We start from the raw sequence: 18,755 nt of genomic DNA, 5'->3' as shown, positions 1-18,755 counted from the left end.
GCTCTGAAGCCTGTGTAGGAAGGAGGGGTTTTTGTTCATGGAGAACTGGGCCGACTTCTCTGTCTGATACCGGCTCTACCGTAGGGACGGGCTGCACCTCAATGGGAAGGGTGCAGCTATGCTTGGGGAGAAGATGGCTAGAAGGGTGGAGGAGTGTTTAAACTAGGGACTGGGGGGAGGGAACCTACAACATAGAGGGGGAAGATAGTGTAGATAGAGAGGGGGGACTTATTAATGTACTTGGAGTGGAGGGAGGGGTTATAATAGTTAATAGGAATAGGCTTCATAGGAAGAGAAAACATACACCATTGAATTGCATGTTGACTAATACCAGAAGTCTGACCAATAAAACAGGAACTGGAGTGGTTGATGTCTGAGGAGAATTATGACATAGTGGGTATAACAGAGACTTGGTTGGACGATAGCTGTGACTGGGAGGTCAACATACAGGGTTATAGTCTATTCAGGAAGGATCGGACAAAACGGAAAGGGGGAGGAGTTTGTCTTTATGTAAAATCCAGTCTGGAGGCCGCACTGCGGGAGGATATATGGGCGGAAAACGATAATGTGGAGTCATTATGGGTAGAAATATATAGAGATAAAAATAAAATAAATCCTGATAGGGGTTTGCTATAAGCCACCAAACATAATGGAAGAGGCAGAAGATCAATTACTGAGGCAAATAAACAAGGCAGCGAATCAGAATGAGGTGATAATAATGGGGGACGTTAACTATCCTGATATAAACTGGGAGACTGAGACCTGTGAATCTCATAAAGGAAACAGGTTTCTGACTATAGCTAAAGACAATTAGCTGTCCCAAATGGTGCAGGGCCTGACCAGAGGGGGCGCCCTACTGGACTTAAATATTAACCAACAGACCTGACAGAGTAACTAATGTGCAGGTAGAAGGACACCTAGGAAATAGTGATCATAATATAATACATTATAGCTTGTTCTTTAATAAGGGAACCTTAAAAACCACAAAAACAATGAACTTTAGGAAGGCAAAGTTTGATCAACTCAGAGAAGCCCTTAACAATATAAAATGGGAAAATGTCCTCAAAAACAAGTACACTGACACTAAATGGGAGACTTTTAAAAATATCTTAAATTCTCACTGTAAAATGTATATATATATATATATATATATATATATATATATATATATACCTACCTACCTTGTGGGAATAAAAGGGTCAGAAATAAAAGAAAACCAATATGGATGAATAAAAATGTTAAGGGGGCAATAAACGACAGAAATTAAGCATTTAAACTACTAAACCAGGATGGCAGTAAAGAAGCATTAGAGAGCTATAGAAAAAAATGTTAAATATGTAAAAAAAAAAAAAAAAAAAAAAAAAAAAACAGATAAAAGCCACAAAAATAGAGACAGAAAGACTCATTGCCAAAGAGAGTAAAACTAACCCCAAAATGATCTTGAACTATGTAAATAGCAAAAAGGATAAAATGAAAGTGTGTGCCCTTTATCCTCTTAAGGATGTAGGGTGTACCGTGACCCCGCATCACACTGGGTCGGTCCCGGCTGCTATGGATAGCCGGGACCCTGGACTAACAGCGCGCGGCACAGATCATTGTGCCGCACGCTATTAACCCTTCAGACGAAAGTAAAAGCTTCCCGGCAGCTCAGTCAGGCTGATCCGGACTATCGCGATAAAATCGCGATGTCCCAATCAGCTAGGACGCGAGCAGAGCCCCCCTTACCTTGCTCCATCACGTCCAATCGGCATTTGATTGCTTCAAGCATTAGCTACAGGCTTGAGCAATCAGCCCCCTATTACGCTGATTCATGCAAAGCTATGGCTTTGCAGGGATCAGGGTAAACGATCAGTGTGTGCAAGTTAATAAAGGTCATTTAACCCCTTCCCTAATAAAAGTTTGAATCACCCCCTTTTTCCCATAAAAAAAAAAAACTGTGTAAATAAAAATGTGGTATCACCACATGCGTAAATGTCCTAACTATGAAAATATATTGTTAATTAAACCGCACGGTATCATTTTAACCGTATGGACCTACAGAATAAAGATAAGTGTCATTTTTACCAAAAAATTGCACTGCGTAGAAATGGAAACCCCCAAATGTTACAAAATGACATTTTTTCTTCAATTTTGTCGCACAATGAATTTTATTTCCGTTTCACGGGATTTTTTGGTTAAATGACTAATGTCACTGCAAAGTAGAATTGGTGGCACAAAAAATAAGCCATCATAAGGAATTTTATGTGTAAAATTGAAAGCGTTATGATTTTTAGAAGGTAATGAGGAAAAAATGAAAGGGGTTAAAAAATGATAAAGAATAAATTATAAACAGGGATCAGGAAAAAGCAAATAGATTAAGCAAATTCTTCTCCACTGTATTCACTAAGGAAAATAAAATGCCAGGTGAAATACTGTGGGATAAGGTAAACTCCCCAGTACAGGTCACCTGTCTAACCCAGGAAGAAGTACAGTGCCGCCTACAAAAAATCAAAATAGACAAATCACCAGGTCCAGATGGCATTCACCCCCGAGTTCTAAAGGAATTAAGTAATGTAATAGACAGACCCCTATTTTTAATATTCAGGGACTCTATAGTAACAGGGACTGTTCCCCAGGACTGACACAATGTGGTGCCAATATTTAAAAAGGGGTCAAAAGGTGACCCTGGGAATTATAGGCCTGTTAGTTTAACCTCGGTTGTATGTAAATTATTTGAGGGTTTTCTAAGGGATGCTATTTTGGAGTATCTTGATAAAAATAAATGTATGACTCCACATGAGCATGGCTTTATGAGGGATCGGTCCTGTCAAACTAATCTGATCAGCTTTTATGAGGAGGTGAGCTCCAGACTGGACCAGGGGGAATCGCTGGATGTCGTATATCTGGATTTTTCCAAAGCATTTGATATGGTGCCACATAAAAGGTTGGTGCATAAAATGAGAAGTATTGGGCTGGGGGAGAATGTGTGCAAGTGTGTAAGTAACTGGCTCAGTGATAGGAAACACAGGGTGGTTATTAATGGTACTTAAAGGGGTATTCCGGGCAAAAACATTTTATCCCCTATCCAAAAAACCTTTGGATCCTCTCCTCTGTACAGCTGTTGTATGCAGGATAATGTATTTTCCATCATGTTGTCGAATACTATGATGGAGTATTAGATTCGGCTGACCTTCTTGCGAGCTTTTAGCATGCTGCTCCTTTTAATTCATTCTATTCTATTGAGTTATGAAGTAATTAGACATAGGAAATAGCGCTGGTGTATATAAAGTAATTAACGCCTACAGGGGGTATAGTATCATATTTCACCACCATTACTGCATATAGTTATTGTCAAAATGTCACCTATTCAGCATAATTTATATATTTAACCCTAAGCAAATGCATTTTTAAATATTTGTTTTCTTGTATATTGCCAGAAGGTATAAGGTTTAAAGTATTCTGAGATCACGAATAAAATGCAAAAATAATCTTCAATTACAATAATGCTTTGTCCATACCCACAAACTTTTGGTTTCACGGCAGCATAGCTGTTGACTTAAAGGAGATCTCCGGTGAAAAATAACTTAACCCCTATTCATAAAAACTGATCACGAAGAGCTGTTCCTAAAACCACGAGTGCATTCTAAGGCACCACTGCCATCAATTTACTTTTGTTGTATTGTTCCACCATAGATTATTACATAGAAAATTCCAGAACATAGGGAAGAAATGACTTGGCCCCTGTATATACCCAGTACACTGGAGAGTAGAGCCATAAAGAGGATGTACTAGTTGCTCTCTCCCTAAGCCAGGCCACTGCAGCCAAGGTCAGCTTAAGGCCTGAAACTATGTTCACACCTAGGAATTTCCGTACGGTATTCCGCATTGGAATTCTGCTTGGATATTCTGCTGCAGCAGAGTCCCTTTGGCTTCAACGGGATTCTGCAGCACTGTGCACACTATGGAGTTTCCGCGCCAGATGTTTCTGGCACGGAAATTCCGATTTCTGTGTCCGCAGAAAGAATTAACCTGCTCGCACTCAATGCTTGTTATGCCAGTGCCAGCATTCTCCCAAATGTCTGTACAGAGATTTTCCATGCAAACATTCCAAAGTGTGAACATAGCCTAAGGCTTCTATGTAAGAATAACACAATAAATACCAAGCTTTGCACCCGAGCAATCCTGTAATAAAGGGTTATTTATTAGCAAAAATGGCTATTGTAGAGAGAATAGTCTGGCACCACTAATGCACGACTCCACCCCCGTGTGACATCACGCCCCTCCCATAGACTTGCATTGTGGGGGCGGGGCGTGATGTCACACGGGGGCGGAGTCGTGACATCACGATACTCTGGCCCCGTAGTCGTGACCCAGCAGACTTTGAGGCTGCAGCGCTGCATGCAGCTCCCACAGGTCGGTGCCTCATGTGTGATTTAGGGGGTCCCCAGCAGCGGGACCCCCGCGATCAGACATCTTATCCCCTATCCTTTGGATAGGGGATAAGATGTCTTAGGGCTGGAGTACCCATTTAAGGGACAATGCAATGTAATATTTCAAAGAACACATTTTATCCTTTTAAGCCATGATTTTTAAGTTATGATTTTTAAGTCATTATCAATCTTTATCAATCTATTTTAGAAAAAAAATGTCTGGATTTGACCATAGCAACCAATCACAGCTCAGGTTAACACCGCTTGTTAAGATAATAAAGCTGAGCTGTTATTGGTTGCGATAGGCAACACCAGGCAGTTTTTATTTCAGAGAACTTTATATATTTGGGACATGGAGTATCCATGCTCAGTATTGAGGGGTGGCCAGCTAACTGTTTATTCAATCACATTAAAGGATACCTTTCTATTTCATTTTCCACTTTGAAAAATGACCACTAGGAGTCTTCCTACCAGTCCTGGCCGCAATCCCTTTTTATAGATTTCAGACTGCAGCCAGGACACAGACAAGCTCAGCACTGCTCCCTGCCTGTCGTTCAGACAGGCAGGAGCCAGCACTGTGCTCATAGCACAGCAGGGCATACTCGTGACTCTGCCTTACTACATGCCCTCATTCATTTTACTATCTGAGCTCCAATCTTTCTTCTCTCTGTACATGTACTTGTAAACAGAGAGGGGAAGATTCAGAGCTGCCAGCTGCTGTGTTCACAGCTCCTATGCTGGGCCACGCCCCCTTCCTCCCTCACACTAGGACAGCTGAATGAGCAGCCAAGAAGACAATAAATCAGGTAGAAAGAGGGGATTTTGACTCAAAAGAAACACAGGGATAGTGTCAGTAAGAGTCAGGGACAGATGGGGGGTGGGGATTAGGAAGAGTTTATATCATGATAGATACTCTTTAATGACATTAAACCACACAAAATGAAGTAATAACCTCACTATAATGCTCTACTGATGCCATCTTGCAGCTATTTCAAACTGTTGTGTCCATGGATGAACGCTTAGGCCAGATAGTAGTGCCAGCAGGGTAATCACATTAATACTATTCTGCTAGTACCATCATCACTCAGAGATTCTTCTAGTACTGTACCAGCCACATAGCAGCGCCCATCATGGTTCCATTAACATAAGCACACACGATAGTTACTGCTACAATAATATCCTAAAAAATGTACCAGTCATTGCACTGCACATACAAACATGGTGGCCTCACTGCCCCATAGTACATTTATCTGCTGCTATGTGCTCTCTCTACTCTTAAGAATAAAAATAATAATAATCTTTTATTTATATAGCTGCAGCATATTCTATGGCACTTTACAATTCAGAATGTGCGTGTGCAGACAAAATCAGACATTATAGTGTAACATACTATTAAACAATTCAAGCAAGAGGTGTGAGGTCCCCACTCTCAAGAGTTGAAAGCTATGAAGAAATAGGAGAAACACAAGAGATAACAAGTGTATGATGTGATCAATGGTCCAGGCATTTTTTACAAAAAATATGATCTTAAAGGAACTTAAAGGGATACTCCACTGCCCCAGCGTTCAGAACATTTTGTTCCAAACGCTGGGTGCGGGCTTCGGGGGTTGTGACATCACGGCTATGCCCCTAGCGATGTTACACAATGCCCCATCAATGCAAGTCTATGGGAGGGGGCGTGGCAGCAGCCACGCCCCCTCCCATAGACTTGCATTGATGGGGCGTGGTGTGACGTCACAACTACTGCAGCCCACACCCAGCGTTCGGAACAAAATGTTCTGAACGCTGGGGCAGTGAAATACTGTGTAAGTAGCGGTTCAGCAGATACCTAAAATGACCATTCTCTGTGCCCATGCTTGGGCCCCGACTTTATCTCAGCTGTGGACAACGTTGATGGCTGCAGTGAAATTGTGCAAACGGAAGGCACATGTGACATTTTTGGTGAACAATTCAAAGTCTGCCAATGAATCCAGGAATTGTTTTTAAATAAATTTAAACCACACTTGTTATGTAGAATTTTCTGCAGTTTCGCCGTAAAAAAAAAAACCATGCGGTTAATGGTGGTTAATACAAAACACTTGTTTTGCATTGGAGCCAGAAGCTACATGAACAAGGTCTGCAATTCCCATTTGGATCCTGTGCCATGTTGTGGTCGCCCTGGTTTTATACTGTTAGTATAGAAATCCTTCTGTTACATCATTTTGTTTGCAGTAAACTCTCTTCTACCTCCTGCAGTTTTCTGCGTCAATGAGACTACCATATACAACACTTAAAGGGGTACTCCACCCTTAGACATCTTATCCCTTATCCAAAGGATAGGGGATAAGATGTCTGATTGCGGGGGTCCCACCACTGGGGCCCCCCGCGATCTCCCTGCAGCACCCGGCTTTCATTTAGAGCGTTAGGTGCTGCGCTGGATGCTAGTGACGTCACTCATGGTGTCATGGCCACATCCCCTGAATGCAAGTCTATGGGAGGGGGCGTGACTGCCATCACGCCCCCTCCCATGGACTTGCATTGAGGGGGCCTTGATATCATAAGTGGGATGTGACTGTGACATCACAAGCCTCCGCCCTGCATAGCTAGTCATCTGGCATGGAGCGAAGTTCGCTCCGTGCACCGGATGTCTGGGGTGCCACAGCCGAGATCACGGGGGTCCCCAGCAGCGGGACCCCCACGAACAGACATCTTATCCCCTATCCTTTGGATAGGGGATGAGATGTCTAGGGGTGGAGTACACCTTTAATTGTCTTTGAGCACCTACTATACATACCTTTATTATCAAAAAAAACCTCAAATATTATTGTATTTGTTGTAGATATTGTGCATTTTATATACAGTATTGTATGAATTGCTCACCTTACCTTGGACTCATTACTCCTCAATGTATTTATTATACATTGCTTCACAACTTTGTCGAGTGCATATGAAATGTATGTTGGATATAATGTAGTTTTGTTTGGTAGTTTGTTTTATGTTTATTGTATTAACTTGTACTTTAAAACTCCTAATAAAAAACTATTGAACCAGAGACTACCACATATAACAAGCACCCCTTCCATCTTTAAAAAAAAACTCCCATCATTTCCTGATAACGTCTTTCTGTGTTTTATTTCTATTTCTATCTACAAATATGATCAGGAAAAGACTAAACATATAAAAATATGAGTAATGTAGTAAGTATGCAAATAAATCATAGAAATCTGCAATTGAGGGCCAATTACACCTATTATAGCTGGTCAGTTAACCCTATAGAATTGAGGTTACATTGCTTTGCTCATAGAAGAGTTCACACTCAGTTCTTTCTCTTCCCTAACTTTCTGAATGCATTATTTGCTGGGATAATCTGTGCGCCTGTCTAGCCAGGGCAATGCGGAACTGTGAGAAAAGACAATAGGGCAATAATAAAACACAGGAGAAGAGAATAAAGCAGATCAATAAAAAGAATGTGTAAAGAACAATGCATGGAGATGAATAGAAAATGACACCACTGAAAGACTGGGAGGAAATAGCGCCAATGAATGGGCTAAGCTCAGCTGACAATTTATATGACCTTTCTTCTATTGTGGATGTGTCAAACATATTGTCATGTCACAGCTTTTCTTTCATTGAGTAGTTTGGGCTGTTTTCATAGACCTGCAGCCTAGGACAGTGAAACCTAATGCCAGATCCCTTTGAATCACACTATACCTCTAGTCAACTTTGTCTATGATATGGCCCCCATACAGATTACAGAAGAGTTGGCCAAACCCCACACTTTCGCAGCCAATTTTTATGTATTGATATCTATATTTTAAAACAATCCTGAAACTGTGCAGTTTTCATCCTGACCACTAGTGCTAAAACTAAGCTGAGACTTTCTGTACTGTACAGATCACTTTCCAGTAGTGCCCTCCTTATCATCTCAGATAGGAGTACAGCTAAAGGTAGCACCAATAGATAGATAAGACATTAGATGATGTTCACAGCTCAGCCTCCCCCTCCCTGTGGATTGAACTCTGCAAAAGTCACAGAGCATGTACAGAAACCTTTCCCGTTAATGTCAAAGGGACAGCTCCAGTCTATTGTGCCTATGTCTATGGGAGTTTCTGTAAAGCATATTTCTAAATGCAATTTAAAAGCTGAGGCAAGATGGCCACCCCCATAATAATGTACAAAAAAATTAAATTTAAGAAAATAGAAACCGGTTAAAAAAATAAACATGTTCAGTATCAAGCTCTAATCTGTAAAAATCTAGGCAATACCCATTAGAATTTCTGTGTGGCTGTAGTAAACCTCATTATCATCTTTCATATGAATCTCACTTGGCTTCAAGAAGATGAGATTTGTGGAGTTATTTTGTGGCATACTTCAAAGAAGCTGTAGGGATAGAAGGATAAAAGGATGCAAGATAAACCTTCTTTTTTTATTCTTTGCACTTTTAGTCTGGGAAATAAATCCGCCAGTGACAACGTTTCTCCTTTAACATCTTGTCAGACATTGCAGTTGTACTTGGGTTATTATGTGCATCCTGGAGCTATAACAACAACCTTTAGGGGTCAAACCCCCCCTCCCCCAAGGGGCAAGCCCTAAACTAGAAATCCCCCCCTAAAAACAATACTTTATTAGATTCATTTAATATGAATTGATAACCTACTGAACATGAATGTGGCTTAAAACTACAGCGAGTGTTCCTTATTGTGGGTTAAACACCCTTCACTTGGACATGCTTGTTTTTGCACCCTTCGTAAAGGTTGCTAGGAGTGTGTATTGTATAGGGTTTCTATGGACATATGGCTGCTGTTAAAAACTGGCCTCAGTTAGCCCTCTTGACGTTTCATCAGCTCACGCTGACTTTATCAAGGGAACGAGGCTAATGGCTTGTGAGACCGGACCTCCAGGCTCTGTTTGTGACGTGTTGTAGCAGAGCATCACTTTGCACATCAAAGTTATCCAATAGTCATGCTTCACGTTACAGCTTCACCTCGTTGATCCTATCAGCGCACGTCCACGTGGCTTACGTGTCATCCTGTTTATTATTCTGCGCATGACACAGAACTTATAATTCTTCCGTTCATACTATGTCTGCGTCTACGCCGGTAAGTTGATGGTTTTGCGCATGTCAGTGGACATAGAATATATCGCTGGTATGGGTAAGATCTTCATGGTTACCTATATGGTTCGAATGCAATTGTTCTTTCTGTTGTATTGGATAGAAACTGCTTCTTGGTTGCTGTGTTCTTATATGTATTGAATTTATCTTAATCTCTGCTTATGTTGCTTAAACCATATATCATACAGTTCTTGTTATGATATAAACAATGCTTGTCAACTGATGAGGAAATTTCATCCAGTATTAGTTGTTAATTGTTTCTATAGATGGAGCTGATTAATATATCATACACCCATATATACCGTATTCATATGTCATGGTGTATCTACATGGCATCAAGCCTACTAGAAGAGATGTGTTTTATTTTACCTCCATGTTATACATCCCATAGCTATGAGGCAAAAATGCACTAACACCAACAACTAACAAAGGGGAAGCTCTATAAATGGGTTATCCAACTATTATAAATATATTCCCTATCTCCAGAACAGGGCTGACTCTCCCTCGGGCTCCCACCTTCCAACACATACTCATCTTAGCAGTGACAGCCCTCTCAGCCAATCACCGGCTGCAATGGTGGCCTGCCTCAGTGATTGCAGAAGTATAGGAGGAAAAAGCTGCAATGGCGCTCCCAAGGAAGTAACCCAAGTCGTGGGTATTGATGCAAAATAATTTATTCTTACAGCATAAGAAATCAACGAAAATAATAAATATATATAAAGCATGACCACAAAAGCATCAAGAAGATCATCACTGACCACTGGAAGACTCTCCTGCTGGACCCCTTCCTCAAAGACATTTTGCCACCCAGACCTAATATCACTTTCAGAAAGAACAAGTCTCTCAAGAATATGCTGGCACCCAGTAAGCTCAAAGCACCAAAGAAACAAACTACCCTGCTGGACACCTTACCTGTCACCGGCTCATACAAGTGCAGCAAACCCCTCTGCAAATGCTGCAACAACATTGCGAACAAATGCACCAAGTTCACCTGCAAGGTCACCAACATCACTTACCCCATCAAGAGTTTCATCAACTGCAGCACCTCCTATGTGATCTACCTCCTCGAGTGCCCCTGTGGTCTCCAGTACGTCGGACGTACCATCCAGCCACTGAATCAGCGCATCAACAAGCACAGATCCAATGTCACCAAGGGGTACCAACTCCACAGTGTCTCCAGGCATGCAGCGGAAAAGCACAGCAGTGACTTCAGGTGTCACACCATCACACCCATTGAACACATCTCCGCCGACACCGCCCAACGCTTCGCAGTACTGAGGAAACGTGAGGACTTCTGGATCTTCACCCTCAAAGCTGAATGAATACATCGACACCCTCTGGTCTGAATGAATACATCGAAAACGTCACGTAATACATACGTCCCGATGACATAATGACATCCGCACCAGATGCCTCCTCACTGCGGGACAAGCTGACAGCAAGCTGCCACCAAAACCACCTGTCTCTCCCCTCCCCTTCTACCTCTTTACTCCCCTATAGGTTTACAGCTCCTCCATGACAAGTTCCAAGTGTGTTCCGGACTTCGATGACAGCCGTACCAGATGCCTCCTCACAGCCGTACCAGATGCCTCCTCACTGCGGGACAAGCTGACAGCAATCCGCCGCCAATACCTCCTGTCTCTCCCTTCCCCGTCTTACTCCTTACTCCCTTACAGGTTTCCAGCCCCTCCATGACAAGTTCCGAGTGTGCTCCGGCTTCGAGATTAGATGACAGCCCGCCTGGACGATGATAAAGTCTGACACCAGCATCCTGACAGCACTACAACACACCCTTCTTCATGATTGGTCGCCGCCGGGACCTGCCCAGCAGCATTTGGTCGTATTATTCAAAATTGATTTGTCGCCAACGCCTCCAGGAATCTCCCGTAGAGGATATACAAGTCTTCAATCTGATTGGCCGCCACCCGGACCGATCCAACAGCGATTGGCTGACATTTTTTTACATTATTCTACCGCCACCAGCGACAAAGACTTGCAACCCGGACTTATAAGTCCCCCCTCTGATTGGCTCATCTAAGATCTCGAACAGCCAATCAGAACCCCGCCCACTATCTTTAGACTTATCCCCATACGGCCTATGTTCCCCTATGACATCGTAACTGTACACAGCATAGTACGGCTCGCTCCTGATTGGCCACCTCTTCACCTCTCGCAGCAAGCGGTCAATCAGCTTCAAGAGGCTCGTCTCCATTCATTCCCCACAGCGGCAACCCTGCACAGCGATGACAGCCTCCTCCTACTGCCTCCTGATTGGTCCTACGGACGCCGGCAGCTTCCTGATTGGTCGCCATCACGGACATTTCTTGCGGCTCAGTTTGAACTTCCAAATACTCCTGTAAAAGACTATACCTATGACTTTTTACATGTTTTATGTGGTTTTCATGCCCCTTCTTTGAATATGTTTTATTATTTAGGTCTTTAATGCCCGGCCCTTACCTGGCCCCGGCATCTACCCCACATGACGTCACCAGCTCACCTGGTTTTGGCGCAATTTTTTCATGTATTTAAACACGTATACCTGTTACCTTGCCATACAGCAACCACCTGCAATTGAAAAAGGGAACTGTGACTCCCGAAACGCGTCTTGCTTTATATTTATTTATTATTTTCTTTGATTTCTTATGCTGTAAGAATAAATTATTTTGCATCAATACCCACGACTTGGGTTACTTCCTTGGGAGCGCCATCGCAGCTTTTTTCCTCCTATACTTCTGCATTACTCTACGGACTCTCCTCTGGGCTCCGTCCACGCGCTGCTGGCCTGCATACCAAGCTACCATCACCGGCAAGGAATACGCTACCCCCACCTGGGTACCCACCTACACCGGCTAAAGACCTACACCGCACCCGGCGCTACCTCCGCTTTTTTTCCTCCATTTATTGCTGCCTCAGTGATTGGCTGAGTGGGCGGTCACTGCCGAGATGAGTACCTCTCAGTGGGGGCTGAAGGGTTCACCAGGAGTCTGGCTCTGTCCTGTGGATATGGGATACATTTTTAATAGCCCCTTTAAAGCTCAGTAACATTGTGAGCATCCGCATAACAACAAATGCAGTACAACTGCACCTTCTAAATATGTAACCTAAAGTGTCCCTATCATTTGAAATGATTTTTGACATGTCAAAAGTTTTGGCGGGCAGACCCCTGCGGATCGCTAGAACAAGGCGGTAAAGGTGCCAGGGTGAGTGTTTCTCTCCCCTGCTCACTACAAGAAATGAGCTCATAGACTAAGTATAGAATCAGTCTTCTGTAGTGAACCAGGAAAGAAGCGCTAAGACCCTGACTGATCAGTCAGAATTTTTTTTCAAACGACAGGGACTCTTTAATCTCATGGTGAGGCACAGCTAAAGCAACTTTATGGTACATATTGTACTAAATTCCTATATTCTGTAATACAATTCCATCTCCAAGCACTGATCTGAATGCTCGCAGCACCGGGAAGAGAATGCAGTATGTATTTGTGTGTATAGTCTTTCCATATGGGCTTCATATTTATCTAAAGAGATCTGTATTAACATAACCCACACTGTTCTATATTTTAATAAAACTGAGGAACCTCTTTAAAGGGGAACTCCAGTACACTACATCTTATACCCTATCCACAGGATAGAGGATAAGTGTCTGATCGCAGTAGTCCAACCACTGGGACCCCTCTAGCAATCTCCTGCCCGACACCCCCAGCTCTCCTCATGCACAGAGCGACTTCTGCTATGTGCCGGATTACTATCGACCCCCACACGAAATGGTGGTCAAAACGCCCCCTCTATGTATCTCCATGTTTAAGCCAAAGATACACCAGTGCTGTATCTACGGCTATCCCATAGAGATACATGAAGGAGGCATGTCAACCACGGCCGCTCCGAGCGAGAGGAGAGACGTTGTTCTGAAAACAAAGCTTCGCCGGGAAAGAGATCGCAGAGGGTGAGTGGCCGCACCCCCGCGATCAGACACTTATCCACTATTATGTGGATAGGAAATAAGATGTAATGTACCGGAGTTCCTCTTTAAGGCTATCTTCATACAATACATTTACAGTGCCAATTTTCTGTGTGTGCCAGGAAGGCACCTAGTGTATATGGTAAATATGGTAAACATCCATTCTGGTGTAAAAATGTAAGTTCCCATATGGAATAGCACAGACAACTGCCCTTTTCCATAGAGCCGTATATATATTTGGAGAGCAGTTCTGTTTTGGATGACATCAGATTAGAATTAGACTTCACTCTAAAGCCTTTCCTGATTTGGATGATCATATGAATGCACTGTATTCTTTCTTGTGCTTGTTTATTAGATTCTCACTTTGTTGCCTCGGTTAAAGTCAAAATAAAGGTACAATACTGTGACCTAAACTTGCGCTATGTGCAGGTATTCAGAAGGGGTGGGGTGTACAGATTCCTGCTATGTCAATCGTTCCAGTGATTTCAGAGATACATGAGACCCCTTAGCATTATATGAGAGCATATGACAGGTGTTCCAAGAGTCACGCAGTGCAGATTCATGACAATACCTTTAGGCAAGTTCTGTTTCATATATAAGAATAAAAACAACTCATGTTTAGAGCCAGCTGTATGTAAATGTCATAATGTTTCTGACTATGAGCTTACCATAATTTCTCTAGTATTTCGGTAAATCAGTGTTTTTTTCCACTGTATCAGCCAGAATTTTTATTATGTTTTTATTATACTGTCTATTTACCAATTACAGCTAGCTACATTCCTGACATAGCGGCTGATTCTGAAATAAATGTCTCCAGCCGTCCTTATATCTAAATAACTGGCTTTGAAGTAACATAACAAGCATAGCCACAAACAGTAGTCTTATTTGCTGCATTGCAAAATCTGCTTTGCAGAGGTATTCGGTGCCCTTGCATCATGACATTGCATTATATCATGACCCACAGACAAAGCTTTGTGTCGCATATGCCTGCTGGAAAGGTGTTATGGTAATGCAGCCACTTCACTATGTCTGCAGCAAGTCCAGAGAAGTCCTCTCCATAGTAAGGTTATGGACAGCACTACAGGAGTTATGTGCATCTACATTGAAGGCTTGTTTATACAAAGTCAATGCTAATAAAGCATGCCCAAATAGCAATAATGGTTAGCACCTTGGCACTTAAATGTCAAGAATTGTGTTTGTGAGGCCTTATGTAAAATTAAAGACACAACAGTGGTTTCTAGAAGTTGTACTTTGAGTGCCACGATCCCTTTAGGATTAGGGGGCACAGACTGTGGGTATACTGGATGGTAGCTGGAGGCAAGAAGGAAGGGGTTAATACCGGGCCTCCGGGTTAGCAGGCAAGGTACAGCTATTGGCCATTAAGGAGAGGTCATTGGTGGATGGGAGGTAAAGGGGGCGGGCGGGATCCCCACCCCCTTTACATGAATATATGTGAGCCCCTCCCCACTTCTAGTCCCCTCTTTGTGGAGCCTGCCAGTGTGAAGAAACTCACCACCCTCCCGCCATCTTTTTGCGGTTGCTTTTGCTTGCTATGTGTTTTGTTTTTCCTTTTGTAACTCTCGTTTAAAAAAATGTAATAAAAAAAAAAGTAAAACAGAATATATGTTTTAAAAAAGAGGTTATATGTATTTATTTCTACTTGTTTTTTTGTGTGTGTTCCCCCCCCCCCCCCAAAAAAAAATAAAAAAAAAACAACATGGCCCCCATGGCATTTTTTTTTTATTGAAAAAACACTGTGGCCAGTTGTTAGCTATAAATCAATGAGAAATTACTCCATGAGTAAAAAAAATGCCAAGAAAAATGCCATGTGGGTTTTATCTGTGGCGTATTTGCAGGTGGCTTTTATTTTAATTTTTTTTTGGACTTTAGCGATCCAAAAAAGTGATGGAGATACCTTTTTTAATAAAATTTCATAAGGTACCATAAAAAAAAAAAAATTATCTAACGAAATGTATCTTTTTCATAACAAGATTTGTATTCATTTTTAAAACAGGGATCAATTTATGTGGGCGGGCTGGGACCTAAAAATGTAGCCGACAATAATAAAAATGTAGTGTGTGTGTTTTTCACAATTCTTTCTTTATTTTTTACATTTTTTAATTAGTAGTACTATTCCCACCATGGAACACACTGTTGTTGTAGTACCTGTACTCCTGACACCCATTGCGGTCCTCCTGTATAATGTATAGATGTGGGCGGCCGCTCTTCTATGGTCCCCTGCACTGCCGTATATATACACCTATTCATATTTCCCGCAGAGAGCTGTGATTGGCCGGATGGTTCCAGCCAATCACAACTGTCTGTGGGAAATATGAATAGGTGTGTATATATATACGTCAGGGGACCATAGAAGAGCAGCCGGCCACATCTATACATTATACAGGAGGATCACAGCGGGTGTCAGGAGTGACACCCGCTGCGATCTGTCTATTAATGCAGATACTACAGCTCCCAGCATGGAGCAGAGTGTGCTCCACATTGGGAGCAGAAGTAGGGAGAAGCTGGGATTGCCTGCAACCATTCGGCCAATCCCCAATCTGGGCGGAAAATATGAATGAGTGATGTGAATTTCACGTTTTTTCTTGCGTTTTTTTTCTTGGGTTTTTTTGGGCCACAAAAAAAATAAGTAGAAACTTAGCCTAACTCCTTAAGGACTCAGTGTGTTTTCCATTTTTACACTTTTGTTTTTTCCTCCTCACTTTTAAAAACCATAACCCTTTCAATTTTGCACCTACAGACCCAAATGAGAGCTTTTTTTTTTTTTCCATTTTGTGACTTTTGGGGACTTCCGTTTCTACGCACTGCACTTTTCCAGTAAAAATGACATCTCTTTATTCTGTAGGTCCATAGGATTAAAATGATACCCTACTTATATAGGTTTGATTTTGTCATGCTTCTGGAAAAAATCATAACTAAATGCTTGAAAATGAATCAGTTTAAAAATGTCCTCTTCTGACCCCTATAACTTTTTTATTTTTCCGCATTCGGGGATGTATGAGGGCTAATTTTTTGCGCCGTGATCTGAAGTTTTTATCGGTACCATTTTTGTTTTGATCAGACTTTTTTGATAACTTTTTATACATTTTTGTATGGTATAAAAAGTGACCAAAAATACACTATTTTGGACTTTTTACGTGAATTTCTTTACGTGTACGCCATTGACTGTGCGGTTTAATTAATTATATATATATTTATAGTTCGGACATTTACACATGTGGCGATACCACATATTTTTATATTTATTTTTATTTACATAGTTTTTTTTTTTTAATGGGAAATGGGGGTGATTCAAACTTTTATTAGGGAAGGGGTTACAGGTGTCATCAGAGAGCATTTAGACAGAAAAGAACAACTCAACTTCTGCAGCTCATAAGTACTGAAAGGATTAAGATTTTTTAATAGAATTAATTTACAAATCTGTTTAACTTTCTGGAACCAGTTGATGTATAAAAAAGTATTTTCCTGGATAACCCCTTTAAATCACATTTATTAAGTTTTATAACATGCAATACACTGATCTCTCACACTGATTAATGCTATGCAATAGCATTGCATTTATCAGTGTTATCGGCGGTCAATTGCTCAAGCCTGGATCTCATGAAAAGGTGACGTTGGGGTCTACACCAGCATGTTAGTGTAAAAAAATAAATTTTTTACACTAACATGCTGGTGTTGCCCTATACTTTTCATTTTGACAAGAGGTAAAAAGGGAAAAAAGCCCCCCAAAATTTTTATGCAATTTCTGCCGACTACGGAGATACCCCATATGTGGGCGCAAAGTGCTCTGGGAGCGCACAACAAGGCCTAGAAGGGAGAGTGCACTGTGTACATTTGAGTTGATTTGCACAGGGGTGGCTGATTGTTACAGCGGTTTTGACAAACGCAAAAAAAAAAAAAAAACCCACATGTGACCCCATTTCGGAAACTACACCCCTCACGGAATGTAATGAGGGGTGCAGTGAGAATTTACACCCCACTGGTGTCTGACAGATCTTTGGAACAGTGGGCAGTGCAAATTAAAAATTTTGTACAGCCCACTGTTCCAAAGATCTGACAGACACCAGTGGGGGGTAAATGCTCACTGTACGTTCCTCAAGGGGTCTACTTTCCAAAATAGTATGCCATGTGGGGGTTACTTTGCTGTTCTGGCACCATAGGAGCTTCCTAAATGCGACACGCCCCCAAGCAAAATTTGCTCTCAAAAAGCCAAATATGACTCCTTCTCTTCTGAGCATTTTTTTTTTACATATGCAAAAGTCGTGAAACCCCTGTGGGGTATTAAGGCTCACTTTATTCCTTGTTACATTCCTCACGGGGTCTAGTTTCCAAAATGGTATGGCATGTGGGTATTTTTTGCTGTCCTGGCACCATAGGGGCTTCCTAAATGCGACACGCCCCGGAGCAAAATTTGCTCTCCAAAAACCAAATATGACTCCTTCTCTTCTGAGCATTGTTGTTCGCCCATAGTGCACTTCAGGTCAACTTATGGGGTACCTCCATACTCAGAAGAGATGGGGTTACAAATTTTGGGGGGTATTTTCTGCTATTAACCCTTGCAAAAATGTGAAATTTGGGGGGAAACACACATTTTATTGAATTTTTTTTAAATTTTTTTACATATGCAAAAGTCGTGAAACACCTGTGGGGTATTAAGGCTCACTTTGTTCCTTGTTACGTTCCTCAAGGGGTCTAGTTTCCAAAATGGTATGCCATGTGTTTTTTTTTCCTGTTCTGGCACCATAGGGGCTTCCTAAATGCAACATGCCCCCCAAAAACCATTTCAGAAAAACGTACTCTCCAAAATCCCCTTGTCGCTCCTTCCCTTCTGAGCCCTCAACTGCGCCCGCCGAACACTTTACATAGACATATGAGGTATGTGCTTACTCGAGAGAAATTGGGCTACAAATACAAGTATACGTTTTCTCCTTTTACCGCTTGTAAAAATTCAAAAATTGGGTTTACAAGAACATGCGAGTGTAAAAAATGAAGATTGTGAATTTTCTCCTTCACTTTGCTGCTATTCCTGTGAAACACCTAAAGGGTTAAAATGCTGACTAAATGTCATTTTGAATACTTTAGGGGGTGCAGTTTTTATAATGGGGTCATTTGTGGGGTATTTCTAAGATGAAGACCCTTCAAATCCACTTCAAACCTGAACTGGTCCCTGAAAAAACGTGATTTTGGAAATTTTTTGAAAAATTGGAAAATTGCTGCTGAACTTTGAAGCCCTCTGGTGTCTTCCAAAAGTAAAAACATGTCAATTTTATGATGCAAACAT

At 41.8% G+C, this 18,755-nt stretch overlaps 1 protein-coding gene across 3 annotated transcripts in view; it reads left to right on the top strand.

The window, feature by feature from the left end:
• FRMD4A (FERM domain containing 4A) overlaps nucleotides 1-18,755 on the top strand; it is a 435,019-nt gene that overhangs the window by 108,787 nt on the left and 307,477 nt on the right. The gene's annotated exons all lie outside the window — the stretch shown is intronic.

This window comes from Hyla sarda, chromosome 4 (assembly GCF_029499605.1).
Source record: "Hyla sarda isolate aHylSar1 chromosome 4, aHylSar1.hap1, whole genome shotgun sequence".
In the NCBI taxonomy this organism is placed as follows: domain Eukaryota; kingdom Metazoa; phylum Chordata; class Amphibia; order Anura; family Hylidae; genus Hyla; species Hyla sarda.
Note: the sequence above shows the minus strand (reverse complement) of the source record. Positions and strands in the feature narration are given on the sequence as shown.